We start from the raw sequence: 19,929 nt of genomic DNA, 5'->3' as shown, positions 1-19,929 counted from the left end.
CACGTTGGGCCTCTGCACCTGTGTGGGAGACCCAGAAGAAGCTCCTGGCTCCTGGCTTCCAACCTGGCCTAACCCCAGCCTTTGCATCTATTTGGGGAGTGAACCATCAGATGGATGATCTGTCTCTCCAACTGTTAACTTTCAAGTAAATAAAATAAATCTTAAAAAAGAGGGCTGAAAAAATAAGCATATTGTGGGATGTCTTGTTATTTTTGCCATTATTGTTTTCCTTTTGAAAAATTTGATAGTAAAGAAGGTCTTTATGTAAATTTTCCTCTTAATGTCTTGTTTCTTTATTACTGCTGGTAGCTGCAAAGTCTTTTTAAATTAACATGTCCTTTTAAGTTTCTTTTATTAATTAAATAAGTTTTATAGTCATTGAATTCTTTTATTGCTCTAAGTCATTTGTTCTAAACTACATATAACTTTTTAGATTTTTAGAGAAAGTAAAAATTTTATGTTTTTTCCCCTTTAACTTAAATACGGCTGTGAAATGCTGGATCAATAAGTGGCCTTAGAACTTAGATTACCTTTATTTTAAAAGTCACTTAGTAAATATGCACCCAAAGTAATATATGTGTAAATGAATTTACATTATTCAGAATTCTAGAATTTGACATCTGTCTAATGAATGCTGTTCTAAATGTTGCTAAATGATTAACAGTAATTAAAAGGTTAAATACAAGCTGAAGAAAAGCTTTGAATTTTGAAATGTTTGCAACAGCTAGTAATCTGACTGATGCAGACGTTTTTGTCAAAGTTGAAAAAGTTAGAGCTAATTAATTTCTTGGGAGACATATGATGAAATTGTAGGTGTGATAACATATTTGAGTAACATATGGTAGTTATGGGGCACCTTTCTAATGACTGAGCAGCCAGTTAAATATAGCCTTTGTTGGTTTCTTTTCTTTCACTGCCATTCTTTGTCACTGTGTATTTTTAAACTAATTTTGTCTTCTAGAGGTCAGCACACAGGATTTAATGATTTATATTTAACATGTTAACATGAATATGTAATTCTCTTCTAGATGGGCATAAGTTTAATAAAAGTTTTCATAAAAATACAGCCATTTCCCCCCAGTTTATACGTTTTTCCACTTACAACATTAATAAATGTGTAGGAAATTGTACTCTCCATACACATTGTTTCACTCAGATTACCCTTGAATTTGGACTAAAATAAGTGCTACTTTTACTCTATAACATGGGTGTATTTTTTCTTAAGGATTCACTGCTTGCATTTTCTTAATTTTCTTGTACAGAGTTAAAATTTCAATTTTCTAAGCATTGCTTGATAAAGACTCCATTTCACAAAAGGAATTAAAATTATTTTCATGCCACTGTGTTATTAAATAGTATGTAACACCTTGGTAGAAGACATTTTGAAATAAAGTGGTGAACAGAGGCAATTTAAAGTAGTGGCGTAATTTATGGTTTCACTGTTTAAAGGTTGGGATTTTACTGAAGTTTCTATGATTATAATCTGGTATACAACATTTTAGTCCTAACATTCTAAAATATCCACAGTGGACCGAGTTCAGGTGTGGATGCCATTGTGCTGCAGAGCCAACTGCCAGAGTGCATTTATGTTCACTTCTCTTACTCTCACTGTTCCTGCTGATTAGAGTGATGAAATGAAAAAGGAAGTGAATACTGCATTTGTAAAGTCTTCTGAAATAAAAGCAAAAGTGGTATTTGTGTATAAAATTGAGAGGGAAATAGAATTAAAAAAAATTTTTCTTCCATTGTATAGTTCAACCTTTTGACCATCTCACCTTTTTCTACATCCCTCCCCCCTCTCCACCTCCCCTCTCCCCCCCCCCCCTTCCTTCCATTCCTTCCTTCCTTCCTTTTTATTTGAGAGTTAGAGTTACAGTCAGTGAGAGGGAGAGACAGAGAGAAAGGTCTTCCTTTCGTTGATTCACTCTCCAAATGGCTGCAATGGCCAGAGCTGCACCGATCCGAAGCCAGGTGCTTCTTCCTAGTCTCCCACATGGATGCAGGGACCCAAGGACTTGGGCTATCCTCCACTGCTTTCCCAGGCCATAGCAGAGAGTTGGATTGGAAGTGGAGCAGCCGGGACAAGAACCGGCGCCCATATGAGATGCCGGCACCACAGGCAGAGGATTAACCTACTGTGCCACAGTGCTGGCCCCAGGGAAATATAATTTTAAACCTTAAAGGAAATATAGTAGATAAATTCTAGAATTATTTATTTAACATTCCTTTGGTTTCTACTCTGACATACTAGTCATAATATTAGTATATTTTTAAATATACTTTAAAAAGTTGCATAGAGTTACAAGATTCTAACAAGTTTCAGACATCTCAAATTGTTTTAAGAAAAAATCAAACGTTTTTGATATTACCACAATTGTTGTCATTTATATTTGAGTGTCCTGTGATGAATTTTGGAGCAGACATCTGTTCTATGAATACTTCCTTATTCTAAATCTGTTGAAAATTTCTTCTAATGATTGATATGCTTTAGCCAGTGGTGATAAAGATGGTCGCTCATGAGATCTGGTGGAGTATTTTGGCCTGAAGATAAACTTTCAATTGATTTCACAGTAAAGCCCCAGCTTCTCATTTAATGACAAAATTTATAGTTTAGATTATTACCTAGGTATCTGTGAACTTTCAAGTTGAAAGATAGCAGGAATCTGAAAAACAGATTATCAGCTTGAAAAATGACTTTATTCTGGGACTATATACTTTAAATAAATTGTAATAAATGAGATTGTTATGATTAGAGTCTTATGAAAGCAATACTATCGGAGTTACTGTGGGGTAAAACAATAGTATAGAGATAGATTGGTTGTAATTTGATTATCAACAGTAAAAAAAAGCTTAAAATTGAATCATTTTTCTTCATTAGAGACATAAACTATACAATTCTGTATAACTAATAGGCAATATTTAATAAAGATTGGAAAACTGGTAATTTTTACTTAGTAGAAAAATTTGATACTTGATTTGATTTCATAGTTGAATAATTATACTTATAAATATCAATTTTTTGCTTTCATAAGTTGTTAAAATATTTCCTATTCAGATAAATCTGTCTTTATGTCATAAAGTAAGTAAATGACAGATATCAGATCCATAAGCCAACATTTGAAAATCACTCTGAAGTACTTGGCCTCAATCTTGAAAGCTATGGTTCATTCTAGGAGCATTTCTGGAACAGTGAGTGAATAAATGATTCCGGAAGGTTAGAAGATTCACATTTTAAGTACAGTATCAACAGTCTTCACCTTACCATGTATAATTTGCATTGTCAGATATGCAGAGGTCCATGTTTTAACAGCTCCAATAGTTATTTTCTGAAATTACTTAATTTTGTAAAGGACATAGGACTAGAAAGAAGGGTTTGAGAAAAAGTGTGTTGACGGCTTTACTAATACTACAGAAAACAGTTCGCTTTGTGGAGCATGATGCACTCTGTCACATAGAAACAATTTTTTGGATGCTTTCATAGCCATCTGTAGAGGGTAGATCATTGATTATACATCAGTCAGATAAAAAAGATAACTTTGACATTATCTTTCCTTTCCTAAATACCTTGCTTCTGTAAAATATGTTACTTGATCAAATCATCAAAAGGACTTCAAAAGGGGGCAGTTAAAAAGCATATTACATAGTAAACTTATTGTCTATGATAACTGTTAGTATTTTGGGTTGACATAAAAAATTTTACAAACAGATGATCCAGCCCAAGGAGAATGATTATTTTTTTCCCTTTTACAATGAAAAGTTAATTTTATTAAACATTTGAAATTATCCATCTCACATAGTTTAGTCACTAAATATAAATATATACCAAAACTTATTAAAAAACTCAGAATTATTAAATTTATTTTGAAATTTGGGGATAACTATGGATTATTTTACTTATTCACAGTTACTATATATTCGGACAAAATTCTGGCTGTTTTGACCTTTAGAAATTATCCTAGCATCATATTTTCTTGTAAGATACTGGGTTTGCATCAGTGGGAGTGGTTGAGACAAGAGAGATTTCAGGGTAAAGAAACCGAATTTTGTGTATTTTTGTTTCAGTAACAAAAAAACTTTGTATGTTTCTTAAAATACATATATATTGTAGTTCTTAAAGTACAGATACTACTTTCCTTGGATAGTATTTAATGTCTTTAAGTTAACTGGTTTTAGTCCTCATTGTATAACAAGCATAGTGCTCTGCTCTTTGCATATAGTTGACATTTGATGGTCTTAAATGATTAAAGGTAAGATACCTAATATAAGTGGGATCATACAGTATTTGTCTTTTGTCACTGGCGTATTTCAGTTAGCATAATGTCTTCAAGGTTCAGCCCATGTTGTAGCATGTGTCAGAATTTTCTTTTAAGGCTAAGTAAAATCCTGTTGTATGTGTGTATCACATTTTATTTATCTGTTGATGTCTTTTAGTTTTTAATTGTGTGAAAGTGTGTTTATTTTGTATACCTTCTTTTTTTTTTTTTTTTTGACAGGCAGAGTGGACAGTGAGAGAGAGAGACAGAGAGAAAGGTCTTCCTTTGCCGTTGGTTCACCCTCCAATGGCCGCCGCGGCCGGCGTGCTGCTGCCGGCACACCGCGCTGATCCGATGGCAGGAGCCAGGAGCCAGGTGCTTTTCCTGGTCTCCCATGGGGTGCAGGGCCCAAGCACCTGGGCCATCCTCCACTGCACTCCCTGGCCACATCAGAGGGCTGGCCTGGAAGAGGGGCAACCGGGACAGAATCCGGTGCCCCAACCGGGACTAGAACCCGGTGTGCCGGCGCCGCTAGGCGGAGGATTAGCCTAGTGAGCCGCGGCGCCGGCCTTGTATACCTTCTTGAAGGGTAGTTTTACTGAGAAGAGAGTTCCAGGTTGGGATTTATTTTCTTTTACTGTCTGAAGGTATCATTCATGTGTCTTTGAGCTTGCGTTATAATTGCTTGAGAATAGGGTGACTTTTGTCCAGTGGAAGATGATCTCTTTCTGGTTTCTGCTTTTTCCTAGGTGTAGGTTTTTCATTTATCTGCCTCTGTATTCATCAGCTATCTTGAATCCAGAGGTTCCTGTCTTTCAGCAATTCAGGAACAATCTTAGGCATTAATTCTTCAGGTAATTCCTCTACCTGTCTTCCCTTGATCTTCCAGCATGCCAGTGAAAAGCTTGTGAAGTCTTCTGCATGTGTACTACACATATCCTATCCCCTTTCGGTGTTTTCCATCTTTTTCTTTTTTTTTTATGCTTTATTCTAGGTAGTTTTGCTCTTTCTCTGTTTCTTGGTATCTAATTTGATATTACACCTGTCTACTGAATTTTTACTTTTGCTCACTGTATTATTTTCTGTTCTCAAATTTCCATTTGTTTCTCTGAAATTATCCATGTCATTTATGCAGTTTGGAATTTTACTGATGAAAATTTTGTTTTTTTTTTTTTATTTTTTTTATTTTGTTGAACTTAGAGTATGCATAATTACTGTACTTGTACTCCATGGTACTTGTTCCTTAAGTATCTGAAGTCCCTGTAAGTCTGTTTCTGTAATTCGTTGTTTCTGTTGGTTCCTTTGCTTCTGACTGTCTTGACTCATCTGGTATTGGTATAAACACTGTTGATTCTTGTTTTCACGCTAATCTGTGTTCTATAAATTTGCCATGAATACTAAAGCATTGCCTTTATTTTTTTTTATTTATTTAAAAAAAATTTTTTTTTTTGACGGGCAGAGTGGATAGTGAGAGAGAGAGAGAGAGAGAGAGAGAGAAAGGTCTTCATTTTGCCGTTGGTTCATCCTCCAATGGCTGCCACAGCCGGCGTGCTGCAGCCGGTGCACCGCATTGATCCAATGGCAGGAGCCAGGTGCTTCTCCTGGTCTCCCATAGGGTGCAGGGCCCAAGCACTTGGGCCATCCTCCACTGCACTCCCTGGCCACAGCAGAGAGCTGGCCTGGAAGAGGGGCAACCAGGACAGAATCCGCCGCCCGGACCGGGACTAGAACCTGGTGTGCCGGCGCCGCAAGGCGGAGGATTAGCCTAGTGAGCCGTGGTGCCAGCTTAAAGCATTGCCTTTAGGGAAAATAGGGGATTTAGGTTTCTGCAAGTCTCTGATAATAAAATTTTCAGCAGCTGATCAATATATGACCTTGTTTTATGTGTGTTTCTATTTAAACACACATTTAATACATATTCTTGAGTCATTCATAGTAAACTCATGGCCACCAGCACTCTAACTCATGCTTGAATCAAGCATATTTAAACACATGTTTTTTTCTGTAAGGCACATTATAGCATTCTTGCACTGAGGCACACTAAAACATGTCATTAGCAGCATACCTGGGGCCATTTTAAATGGTGAAACCGCCAATAGAAAGAACAACAATATGAAAAGGATGTTGTGGGAGAACTAAAGCAAGAAGGCAGAGCAACACCTTGTTTAACCTAATCTTGAAACGTTGAGCAATTCAATTTTTTTGCCATTCTGTACATGTCTGCAGATGGCCACAAAAGCACCTGGAGTATTGATTTTTCGGTTATAAGCAATTTTTGGTGAACATTTGAATTTGCAAATACAGAATCCTCAAATAATGAGGATTGACTGAGTTTGTGGGGCATGATGTTTGAAACTTACTTGTAGAGATATGGATACTTGAATTAAGTTATCTTCCCCCGAGGGGATTTTATTTTGTATGTAGGTGCGCCATGCCTTAGAGGCACTAGCAGTACACACTCTAATTCAAGTTCAGGGCCCGAGACTTCCTAGTCTACTCAGATGTTGGGAATGTAGGCTGCAGATATGTGCAATAGCTAGTTAATTTTTTATTTCCCTATTACCATTTGAAAATAGCCACTTGTTATTCCATCTTAATGTGGGAATTGATTTATCAGAGTCTTCATTTTTGTCCAACATTTAAATTGTTCTCTGTGGAGTTCCATCTAAATGACCTTATCTGGCATTTATGGAAGTAGAACCTCCCTTCCTTTTTCCCTTTACTTACTTTTAATTTCTTGTGCCTTATGATTTTTCTACTCTACCTCTTTCTTTCATTTTTTGAAGCATTTACTATATTTGTTTTATGATTTAAATAATGGTTCTCATTTAAGTATATTTTATAGGCTTACACTAAAATGTAGCTTTCAGATCACTTCAGTAATATGGAAAATCAGTTCACTGATTTTTAAAAAATGAGGCCTGAAAATTGGAACAAGACTGATTTTTTTTTTCTTTTTAACTTATACAGTTAATTCTTAACTATCATTTTATTTTGGAAAGGTATAGTATAAAACATTATTTCTTAATTTAGCTTCCGCTTAAGTTTTTATTGTATTTTATCCTGAGACTGGCCAGTGTGGAGAAGTTAAATTTGATTGGTATTGGCTTTCTTTTTCTTGCCAAATATGCCCTTGATTTTATTTTCTAGGCAGCAGAGCCAGTGATCCTATTAAAACTTAAGTCAGATGATGTGGCTTCTCTGCTCAGAAACCTCCTGTGGCTTCCCATCTCACTGGGAATCAAAGCCCAAGTGCTTTCCAGGATCCACGGCTCTAGATGACCTGGCTCCTCCTTACCTCTCTGACGCAGTTTCCTACCAGGGCCCTCCGTGTTCTCTGTGTTGAAACCGCTCCTGCTTTTATACTTCCCTGGAACATGTCAGACATTTTCCGATCCCAAAGTTTGCTGTTCTCTCTGTTAAGAAAGCTGTGCCCCCTCATCACTGATTAATAATTAAAGTTATTCATTTTGATTTTTCTTAAAAACTACCTTGGCCCAGTGCTGTGGCATAGAAGGCTGAGCCTCCGTCTGTGGTTCCAGCATCCCATACAGGCACTGGTTCGAGTCCTGGCTGCTCCACTTCTGATCCAGCTCTCTGCTAATGCACCTGGGAGAGCAGTGGAAGATGGCCCAAGTGCTTGGGCCCCTCTACCCATGTGGGAGACCAGAAAGAAGCTTCTGGCCTCAGCCTGGCCCAGTCTGTGCCATTGTAGCCATTTGAGAAGTGAACCAGTGGATGGAAGAGCTCTTTCTCTCTCTCTCTCTTTCACCTCTCTTTCTGTATCTCTGCTTTTCAAATATAATTTTTAAAAAATTTATTTATTTACTTGGGAGCCAGGAGCTTCCTCCAGGTCTCCCACATGGGTGCAGGGGCCCAGGCACTCATGCCATCTTCCACTCCTCTCCCAGGCTGTGGCAGAGAGCTGGGTTGGAAGAGGACTAGCTGGGATGCTAATCAGCTCCCATGTGGGATGTTGGCACCACAGGCGGAGGCTTACTTAGCCTTCTATTGCCATAACACCAGTCCCTCAAATAAATTAAAAACAAAAACAAAAACAAAAACCTACCTTCTTAATGAGGCTTAATTGATGACCTTATAATTGAAAACTTTAGTCCTCTGCAGAACTTTATATTCCCTTCTACCTGGTTTCCTTAAAGTAGTTGATTTTTGTCTGCTTTTTCCTACTGTGCTCCCAGGGCCTGTAAAAAGAGCAGGGCTTTTAGTATTTGTTGAATTGAATAACAAATGAATGGGTGAAATTTATTATCCCAGCCTATTCAGCTAAGCCAGGGCTTTGCCAGGCTGAAGCCAGGAGCCAGGAGCTTCTTCTGGGTCTCCTATATGAGTGCAGGGGCCACTTGGGCCAACTTCCACTGCTTTCCCAGGTGCATTAGCAGGGAGTTGGATCGGAATTGGACACAAACTGGTAGCTTTTATGGAATTCCATCACTAACCTCCTGTATTACAGGGCTGACCCCTGTTACTATTTTCTAAAGAGGTAATTTGAAAATATGTAAATATTATGTTCCCATATAACTTGCCCATTAGCTTTAACATTTGAAGGTGTTTCTTGGCACCAACCTTGTGGTGTAGTCAGTAAAGCCACCACCTGTTGTGCTGCCATCCTGTGTGGCCACCGGTTCCTGTCACAGCTGCTCCAATCTAGCTCCCTGCTAATGTCCTGGGAAAGCAGTGGAAGATGGCCCAATTGCTTGGGCCCCTGCACCCATGTGGGAGCCCGACAAGAAGCTCCTGATTTCGGTTTTGCCCAGCCGCAGCTGTTGCAGCCATCTGAGGAATGAAAAAGTAGGTGGAAGATTGTGTGTGTGTGTGTGTGTGTGTATCTCTGTCTTAACCCTTTCAAATAAATTAATAAGTAAATATGAAAATCTTTAAAAAAAGATTTATTGTGTTAATTGGCACTAAGACAGGTATTAACTGTTAATTTTCTAATTGCTTATTTTTCCACATTAATAGGTTAGCAATCTTCAATAAGAAATCTCCACTTTTGTTGATTCCTTTTTTTCATTTATATTAATATGAGATCATGGGTTCTTGTTTTATTCAAGGAGTTTTAATTCTTACTACATGTGTGATATACAAATTGTTTTGGATTTGTCCAGTGAGAGCCTCTTCAAACTTCTTTTCAAACTTCTTGTGCTTTAACATGTCTGTATCATTTGAGCATCTCCTTACTCTCTGACACAAGAAGATGTTCCAGTCTCATCTTGCAGTATGCTTACCTGTGCCATGTAATCAGCTGTTTTCCAAGGAATCCTATTTTCTTTTTTAAAGATGTATTTATTTTACTTGAAAGAGTTAAACAGAGAGAGAAGGAGAGGCAGAGAGAGAGAGAGTCTTCCATCTGCTGGTTCACTCCCCAGTTGGCTGCAATGGCTGGAGCTGCGCTGATCCGAAGCAAGGAGCCAGGAGCCTCCTCTGGGTCTTCCACGTGGGTGCGGGGCCCAAGGACTTGGGCCATCTTCTGCTTTCCCAAGCCATAGCAGAGAGCTAGATGGGAAGTGGAGCAGCAGGGACTTGAACCGGTGCCCATATGGGATGCCGGCACTACAGGCAGTAGCTTTACCTGCTACACCACAGCGCTGGCCCTCCTAAGTTCTTTTATGTGTAGAAAATGACATTTAGAACCCCGAATCTGGATACTAGTTTTGCTCACTGTATAGTGTCTTTTTTCTCAGTTCCTTTCAGTAAATAGAATTGGGAAATATATGTATGTTGTACACATTTATACTTCTATTAATTTCTGTATCTGTATGTTGAAAATTGTTGGATTACTATCTAACAACAATTGGTTTATTGTAGCTTCACCCTTTGCATATTTGTAACTTAAAGTGAAAAATGGGGTACAGTTTTCTGTAGCATCAGTCTGCTATATGTAAGCAATCTCTCTCTCTCTCTTTTAATGATACACTTGTTTTTTCTTTAATGATGTATTTATTTGAAAGGCAGAGTTACAGAGAGAGGGAGAGAGATCTTCCATCTGCTGGTTCATTCCCCAGATGGTGGCAATGGCCAGGGCTGGACCAGGCCAAAGCCAAAAGCAGCTTCTGAGTCTCCCATATGAGTGCAGGGGTCCAAGCACTTGGGCCATCTTCTGCTGCTTTTCCAAGGTGCATTACCAGGGAGCTTGATTGGAAATGGAGCTGCCAGGACTTGATCTGGCACCCATATGGGATGCCAGTGTCACAGGCAGCAGCTTTACCTGCTGTATCACAGTGCCAGCCCCTGTGAGCAATCTCTTAATCATGATGGCTTCTAGTCCTTGTGGCCACTGCCTTGATGAAGCTTAACCGCTCCCCTTGTTGTCTGCTGTTGTGCCTGCAGCTTCCTAACTCTTTTGGCTGTGCCTGATGACTTAAAGAAGAAAAGAGGCACCTTCATAATGCATAATTTGGGATTATAAAGCCTCATGCTGTGACCTTTTTGGTGAAATTGCTTGTAATATGGGCTTATTTTGGTGTCTTTAGTTCTGAACCTAATTAATGGCTAAATTAAAAGCCAAGGTTATTATAAAATTATACTACATAAAATAATAGTTTGGAGAATCCTGAGAGTTTTTATAGTAATTTAATTTATAATTCTGTTAACATAGAAAATATACTTAACACTAAGCTTATTTAAATCTTAAATGGTTTTACCTTCTTTTCAGTATACTGGTAATTGAAACATTCCAAAGATATAATCTTTTTTTTTAAAGATTTATTTATTTATTTGAAAGTCAGAGTTACAGAAGAGAGAGAGAGAGAGAGAGAGATCTTCCACCTGATGTTTCACTCCTCAATTGGCCGCAGTGCCTGGAGTTATGCCAATCCTAAGCCAGGAGCTTCTTCCAGGTCTCCCACATGGGTGCAGGGGCCCAAGGACTTGAGCCATCTTCTGCTGCTTTCCCAGACTATAGCAGAGAGCTGGATCAGAACTGGAGCAGCCGGGTCATGAACCTGTGCCCATATGGGATGCTGGCACTTCAGGCCAGGGTGTTAACCCGCTGCACCATAGCGCCAGCCCCTCAAAGATATAATCTTTAATTTCCACTCTTTTGGGTTGGTATCCACATGCAAGATGCAGGTAAGGAACAGGAAGAAGCCTTTATGAGATAAATTAATTGAAGTTTTGTTTAACCCAAAAACCTTTTATTTTACTTATACAAACATCTTGCATTTCATAAATACAAATTTAGGAACATAGTGATTCTTCTACTCTCCCACCCTCCCACCCACCTTCCCACCCTTAATGAAGGATCTTCAGTGATATGTTTATTAATTTGGCAAATATCTCTTGAACTAAATATTTCATACACAGCAAGCCACTGTGGTGGGAAGGTTTTGAATCCAAGCCTTCATGGCATAGAATTTAACTTCAGAACATATTTTCTTCCCCACCCTTTTTTTGTTGTTGTTGTAGAAAAAGGGATGATACTCACCATTTATTTATTTATTTTTAAGGATTGATTTATTTGAAAGAGTTACAGAGAGCAAGAAATAGAGAGAGGGAGAGAGAGAAAGTCTCACACCCACTGGTTCACTCCCTAAATGGCTGCAACTGCCAGGACTGGGTCAGGCTAAAGCCAGGAGCCAGGACCCTCATCCAGGTGTCCACACTGGTGCAGGGGCCCAAGGACTTGAGCCATCCTCCACTGCTTTCCCAGTGTACCAGCAGGGATCTGGATTGGAAAAAGAGCAGCTGGGGCTCAAACCAGAGCACAAATGGGATGTGAATGTTGCAGGCAGCGGCCTCACCTGCTGCACTACAGTGTCAGCCCCATATTTTCTTTCTTAATAATTTTATTATTTATTAGAAAGGCAGAGAGAGAGAGACAGAGAGAGAGAGAGATCTTCCATCTGCTGGTTCACTCCCCAAATTCTTGTAACAACTAGGGCTGGAGCAGATTGAAAGCAGGAACCTGGAACTCAGTCCGTGTCTCCTTCATGGGTAGCAGAGACCCAAGTACTTGAGCCATTACCTGCTGCCTCCCAGGGTTCCCATTAGCAGGAACCTGGAATCAGAGTGGAGGCAGGACTCAAACATGGGATGTAGACATCACAAGGTGGCCCTTAACTGCTATTCCAAATGTCCTCCCCCAAGATCCTATAAATTATAAAGTTTTTAGTAGTCAGTGCTAACTAAAAATTTTAATTATCTTCTTGAAGATTTGAACATGTTCTTTTTTTTTTTTTTTTTTTTTTTTTTTTGGGGACAGGCAGAGTGTACAGTGAGAGAGAGAGACAGAGAGAAAGGTCTTCCTTTGCCGTTGGTTCACCCTGCAATGGCTGCCGCGGCCGGCGCGCTGCAGCCGGCGCACTGCGCTGATCCGATGGCAGGAGCCAGGTACTTATCCTGATCTCCCATGGGGTGCAGGGCCCAAGGACTTGGGCCATCCTCCACTGCACTCCCGGGCCACAGCAGAGAGCTAGCCTGGAAGAGGGGCAACCAGGACAGAATCCGGCGCCCCGCCCCGGACTAGAACCCGGTGTGCCAGCACTGCAAGGCGGAGGATTAGCCTAGTGAGCCGCGGCGCTGGCCTGAACATGTTCTTTTACTTACTTTTTTGAAGCAGTTTGCCTTCTTGTTCTCTGCTGAGATCAGATGGTGGTGGAGTAAAGACTGAATTTAAAGATGCGGGGCATTTGGGGAAGTGATGGTAAATCAAGATGTTCTGACACAGTGGAAAAAGCATGAAGTCCCCAAGACTAGTAGAAATAAAAAAGGATGAGGGAGAAGAGTATGTATTGAGAAAGGAGGTAGAATCAGTCCAAGGGTCTGATACCTGCTTATGGCCAATTCTGTGCTTAGAAGATGAGATGAACACTTAAATTTCCTTTCCCTCACCCATTCCAAAGGCCTAAATTCAGAGGTAGGGTACCTGATACTAACTAGTCCTGTTTAACTGAGGTATATTGTTGTGACAGCATTCTCTAAGTTAACAATTGTTTCCAGCATTATTCTCTGGAACAAAGCATTCAGAGTTAAGCTATTAGTGAACATAAAGGCTGCAGACACTTAAAAACCAAAGGAATACATGCAAAATGCTTTTGTTACTTAAAAATTTAAAAATCTATTTGAGTGTAAAAGAGTAAACTGAGAAGTTGAAAATACTAAATCCAAGATTTGTATGTAATTGAAATGAGGTTGTTTTAGAAAATTAAATTTGGCAAGTGATTAATCCTTAATAAGGAATAATTGTTTTATCTATTTTAGGGAAAAATTAATTTAACAAAGCTATTATTATGTGAAATTTAGGTAATGAACATGGGAAGTACATAATTTTCGTAACATTTATAGCATCGACCACAAAAAAGGCTGAATTAATTGCGTCAAATACAAAGAATGTTCATTTCAGAATCAAAGCTGTTCAGAAAGCTCTGTTTGTGGTTCTTATAAGTAATTCAGCATTTCAAGGCTATTTAAAATTGCTATGCTGTGTCACTGTATTAGATAACACCTTTTAGATGCATATGCTTGATTTTTGTATCTTTTCCTCCCTACTTTTAAGAATTGGGAAGGTTTTTTTCTTAGTTAAAAATGTTCTCTCATCTAGTGATTTCTGGTGTACCCAGAAAATCTGGTTGTGTCCGATACTAAAACAGAGCCATTCTGATGGCACAATTTACGCCCCATGCTTGACATTGACCCAGCTCAGCAACTGGCTGTGAGCTAGTAGAATTTTGGTTTGGTGAGGTATTGATTTGAGTCGTAGATTCGCTAGTCTGAGTGGTTTTAGACAGTTGTAGGCCCAGAGCTAAGGACCCTGTGATACGTAAGACCTCGGCCTTGATCATGTTCTGCTTTTCTGTCCTCCTCCTCACTTCCCTGTTACCATGGGTCCTGTTTTGGTTCTTCATGTGTGCCCCAGGCCTATTCCTCTAGACAAAGGTCGTCCATTCAGCAGTGTTTCTGTCTTCTCTGTTTTGCATTTCTGAATCTGAGCCCTCTTCTATCCAGTCCCACCCCTGGCCCCCAGATCCCATCCTTCCCCAAACACCCTGCCTGGATCAAAGTGTTTCTCCTCCCACAGCAGTGGACAGGGCCACCTAGCAGAATGACCCTGCTGTGTGGTTCATTCTGACTCGCTCTTCACTAGACTAAGGAGAAAAAGAAAATAAAAAGAGTTTCTTTAAAAACATGAAGATAGCACACTCCCTCCTCATAAGAAGAAATGAGACTGTTACATACATAAAATTTAGAGAAAATATTGTTTCTTATAATATTTAAGCTTTTTGATACTTAAATCCAAATCCAAGGATTTAGCAAGAATGTCTGCATCATTTATCATTACCTTGCATATTCTTTAAACAACCTGTCATATTTGGTCTAGGAACATATTTTTTCAGACTGAAACTTACCTTGTGGCAAATATCTTCATATTATAAAAGTTGTATAGATCCTTAAAATGTGTTGAAATTCACGGTTCTGCTAGTAATTTTCTAGAGGTATATGTCTTCCATTTCATAGTCTTTTTGAGAAGTGGTTAAAAATATATTTTGTTGGGTGTAAATTAGAACTGTCACAAGTTTTGAGGCTGCTTCATAGAGATCATAGAGGGTGAATGCTTAGAACTGTGGTGAGGATGCTGTTTGGGGTGCCTGAATTGCATATCAGGGTATCTGGGTTCAGGTCTCAGCTCTGCTTCCATTCCAGCTTCCTGCTAATATGCACGGGGTTGGGGGAGCAGAAGGTGGTGACTCATGGGGTCCCTGCCTTGCATGTAGGAGAGGCGGATTGAGTTCTAGGCTCCTAGCGTTGGCCTTGGTATTTGGGGAGTGAAGCAGTAATCTTTTTCTCTGTGTCTCTTTCTGCCTTGCAAATAAAAATAATACAAAATTTTTAAAAAAATTGTGGAAAATGAAATTAAAAGCTAAGTTTATTTTGATGCAAAGTTTTATTTTTTGGAATCCATGCATACATTTTTCATGATGCATAGTTTCTGTGAACTTTTTGAAGATCTCTTGTAAATTACAGAGCAACATTCACAAGTACAATTGGTCCAATTAGCTCAGAATTAGAATTTTTTTCTAAGCATTCTCTCACTTCCTATGGTTTATACTCTGATTATGTTAGTGCCAACAGCTAAAGCCAAAGGAAGTCAAGTTTTTTTAAAATATGATTTTTATCATTTCTTTTTCATAAATTGACCAGGTATTCAAGTACTAGCCTTAATCAATAAACTGTACTAAGAAACTGCTACGTGAAGAGTAGTGTTTCAATTCAAGGCATTTTGAAGAAATACCCAGAATTGGAAAATTAGAGCATGAAGCTTGCTGCCTTCATAAAATACAGTATGTATTTGAGAAGGGGGAGGGGGGTTATACATAGAGTGGCACATGGTATTTGTAAGTAAACATATAGAATTAAAAAGACGTTAGGGCAGATCCAAAGGTGACATAAAATACATGTTAATATAATATAAAAATCAGTTCATTACAGACAATGAATTAGGAATGACTGGACAGTGATAGAGACAATGATTAGAAATTATCAGGGCAGGTTTAAATGAAGTAGGTTTGAAGCAGCATTTTGAGGAAAGGAATGGTAGATTAACAGAATGTAAATTTGGGATAAATTTATAGAGAAATTAATGTTCACTTAAAACTGAATCACTTTGACTGAAGGAATAAGACTTCCGTGGGACTGGCGCTGTGGCGTAGTAGGCTAAGCCTCTGCCTGCAGTGCTGGCACCTCATGTGGGCACTGGTTTGTGTACTGGCTGCTCCTCTTCCCATCCAGTTCTCTGCTAATGCCCTGGGAAATCAGTAGAACATGGCCAAAGTGCTTGGGTCCCTGTACCTGCCTGGGAGACCGGGAGGAAGCTCCTGACTCTTGGCTTTGAATCAGCCCAGCTCTGGCTGTTGCGGCCATTTGGAGAGTGAACCATTAGATGGAAGACCTTTTTTCTGTCTCTCCCTCTGTCTGTCTGTAACTCTGCCTCTCAAATAAATAAGTGAAGTCTTTAAAAAATTTTTTTTTCATTGCTGCTGCTGCTGCTGCTTTTTTACCAAAATGTATGAGGCCATCTTACGTTTAGATAGTATGAAAAGGAAAAATAGGCAAAAAAGGAATCATGAAGGAGATAGAATAAAAGGATGGCTGCATTGTAGAAACCAAGTAAGACAGCAATTATTGCAACATCATGTAAGGATTCCAGCAAAAGGAAGCTATTAAAGAGGTCACTTATGACCTTACTGGTGACTTTCTAGAAGCCAGTGTCAGTAAGATAGTGATGGTGAAAAGCAAATTATTAGAAGTTGAAGAATTAATGGATATTGAAGAGAAAGAGGACATCATTATAGATTTTTTGGTTATTTTTTGACAAGAGGAAGACAAAAAGATTGTAGGAGGTTAAAGAAAGTAATTTTTAGGTAGGGTGTGTTTAAGCATGTGCTCATAGGTTTTAGGGAAGCAGTCAAAATGCAGAGGGAAATTACAAAGATTAAAGAGAGATACAGTCATTGATATTACCAAATCCTAGAGATAAATAACAGAAAAAAATGAACACAAGGAAAGGGGTTAATCCTTAAAAAGGAACATATGTATGTTTTTCTTTGACATAAAGGAAAGGGGGTATTCTAAATAGTCTTTGAAATGGAGAGCTGGTAGTTAGAGGTTATTTACATTTAATGGTTTCCATGTTTCCTATGAAGTGAAATTGTTATAAAATGAGAGAGATGGGGTTTGATAAAGAAAGGCTTGAACAGGATAAAGAAGATATGGCATGACTGCTTTGGAAAGATGATGATATGATCATATCAACTAGAAATGAATGAAATAATTTCCCAAGGTTGCATGAATTATGATGGATTCATTTGGCTCAGTCTCCTGATTTAATAGAGGAATACTCTGAAGAGTTACACAGAAAACAGGTAATATAATATACCTGGGGTGGAAATTGGTAAAATGTGTACCGTGAAAGAAAAAGATGAGAAAAACATAGGCTGATCGTGGATTCTATAGGAAATGACTTGTAGACAGAAACCTGTAGACTGCAGAACTAGAAGATGTAGGACTAGAGGTGTTAAGGAAAAGGAGGAAACAAAAATTTCAGTAGTGGGGAAATTGAAAAATCAGCTTAAAATATTAGAGGTAGAATATTCATGCAATGCTATTTCCAAGAGATGGAGTACCAAACACTCACTGTTTGTTAGAGTTGCCACTAGATGTCACTCTGACTCACATGCTAAGGCTAGCTTTGACACACTGAAGATTCAGGACTTTGAAAGACACACTCGCATACACATACACAAACAGTGTATACAGGCAGTCTCTAAGGGCCTGTGCGTCTTACTTTTCAGAAAACGCCTCCTTTAGAACAAAAGTAAACCCTTAAATTTGAAAAGTTCATGTGATTACTACTATCTTTGCATTGTTGACTTACTTTGCTAATCACACTGATACTAGTCTTCTAGTGAACTTTAAAATTTAACAATTTTATGAAACTTCTACATATAAGATTATTGAGTTATTTTCTTAATGTTATTTTAGTTATTTGCTAAATGGATTATGGTTAATGAATTTTTAAAATTTTATTTATTTTTATATTTTTTTATTTCAGAGACAGAGACAGAGGGAGACCCAGACAGATACACTCCATTTTATGATTCATTCCTTAAATGCCTGCAATAGCCAACGCAGTGCCAAGCTGAAGCTGGGAAACTTGGAACTCGATCCAGGTCTCCTACATGAGTGGCACGGACCCAAACCTTAAACCTCAGTTACTGCCTCCCAATGTGCGCCTTAGCAGGAGGGTGGAATTGAAAGCAGAGCAGGGATACAAATCCAGGCCCTCCAATGTGGGATGCAGGTAGCTCAGGTGGCACCTTAAGTGCTGGACCAAACCCCTGGCCCAAGGGTGTTTCATAAGCACTAATAAAACGGCTCATTTCTTTGTGGGCAAAATTGTGCATGTCAGCACCTGAGTTGTGGGTGTAAAATGTCACTCTGTGTCACCTTTTTGTCCTCAACTAGAAGGAAGAATTTTTATCTGATTCTTGTTTTCTATCCTGATCAATTTAGTTTTGCCTCTTTTATCTTCATGTTCAAATATAGGGCTCATGTTTAGAAAGCTAACCAGACTTCTTCCCTCCCCACGACTTTTTCCAACTTGATTTTTTCAAAACCTCTGAACAATTGTGGATGACTGTGCAATGTAATTATTAAACAAACTGTGGAACATAATTATTAAACAAGCATGCAGAAAACCAGGCAAACCAACAAACAAACCAAGTTGATTTCTTTAAAACATATATAAACAAGATAAAATATTCTATGCATTTTGCAACATGTGTTTATGCCCTTATGTTTTTATATGTGTTAACTTTTCCTTCACTTGACACAGGAGGGATGTGAGATTATACAGCATTGCTAGAACTGTTGGGTTCCACATAAAGCAATCTGCAGATTGTGGTGGTGGCAGAAGCACGGTGTCACAGTTTTTGCATGTGATGGGTTTAACCATGTATCCCAGGCTTTGTGCAGAACTCATTTCGTTGCCAGCTAAGTAGCTTGTGATTCGTTATTCTCTGAAATTGTTTCTAGTCATGTTTACAAGAAACCTATAGTATATGTTAAGTGAACTTTTTTTGCCTTTTGAGTTTTGTTGTGTTTATGGACAAGTCAGCTTGTATTTTGTTGTGGTTTTTTGTGGCCCTTTCAGCGTAATACCAGACCTTTCATTTGGAAAGGAGCCTGTTTGCTGACATCATTGTAATCTGTGTAAAAAACAACTATGAATTAGGAAAGCCCTTTGCAACAAGTGGCCAGGAGTAGAACTTGTGGCATAAACCTGGTAAACTTCAATGAAGAGAAAAAATACACTATTCGGAGTAGGTAGCAAATAGATAGTTGCAGATGCACTGCAACCTGTTTGGAGAATTGCAGGTAAGATTTTCTCTTGACTCCGAAAAAAGAATGTCTCATTGACTTTTAAGACCAAATGTTGGGTAATATTTTGATCTGTTCGTTGCTGATATTTTTCTTTAATCTCTTCATTGTCTGTTAGAAGAACATCATTTTGCTTTTTGTACAAATGAGCATAAATATGCTGCATTTGCTGAGGTGCACTAAGCAGAACACAAAAGTAAGAGGTCAGTGGAAGCTGGAACATAATTCTTTCCCCAAAGTGTGTTGGAACAGTCATTATGAATTACATAATATGATAAAAATATTAAAATACAGTGTCTACATGTTCCAGTAATGAGATTTCTCTGCAGTTCTCTTTTGTCAAATTCATGTTGCCATATAACTTTCAAAGTAAAGCATCTTTCTGACACTTCTTGTTCATATCTGGAAAGTTCATATCATTTCTGAAGAGTTTTACAGTGAAAAGATACTCCTTTTTAGGAATATATTCCTTTGTTATGTTGAACAATACTTTTTTAGATAATAGCCATCTACATGCTCCGTCTTTAATCCTCAAAGGCCTTAACCTCCATTAGGAACAAATGTAGATTTTTGTTTGCTTGAAATAGCTTCCTGGGCGTGTAAAAACCCTTTTGACATCATTATTTAGGGGCTCCCATCCTCCCAGTGGAATCACAGCCTAATACAAAAACTTTGCAGCTGGTGAGATCCCAAAGCCCCTTTTGATGATTGTTGTTGAACTCAGCGTGGCCACTTGCAGTTGTGCCTTTCCTGTGCTGGCCCACCCCCCCCTCGTGTTCAT

General features: G+C 38.6%; 1 protein-coding gene across 5 annotated transcripts in view; it reads left to right on the top strand.

The window, feature by feature from the left end:
- The window catches only part of AKT3 (AKT serine/threonine kinase 3), a 308,783-nt gene that overhangs the window by 67,983 nt on the left and 220,871 nt on the right, over nt 1-19,929 (top strand). The gene's annotated exons all lie outside the window — the stretch shown is intronic.

This window comes from Oryctolagus cuniculus, chromosome 13 (genome assembly GCF_051225735.1).
Source record: "Oryctolagus cuniculus isolate XC-2025 breed Fujian yellow rabbit chromosome 13, ASM5122573v1, whole genome shotgun sequence".
Taxonomy (NCBI): Eukaryota; Metazoa; Chordata; class Mammalia; order Lagomorpha; family Leporidae; genus Oryctolagus; species Oryctolagus cuniculus.
The sequence above is the reverse complement of the archived record's forward strand: the minus strand, read 5'-3'. Positions and strand labels throughout refer to the sequence as shown.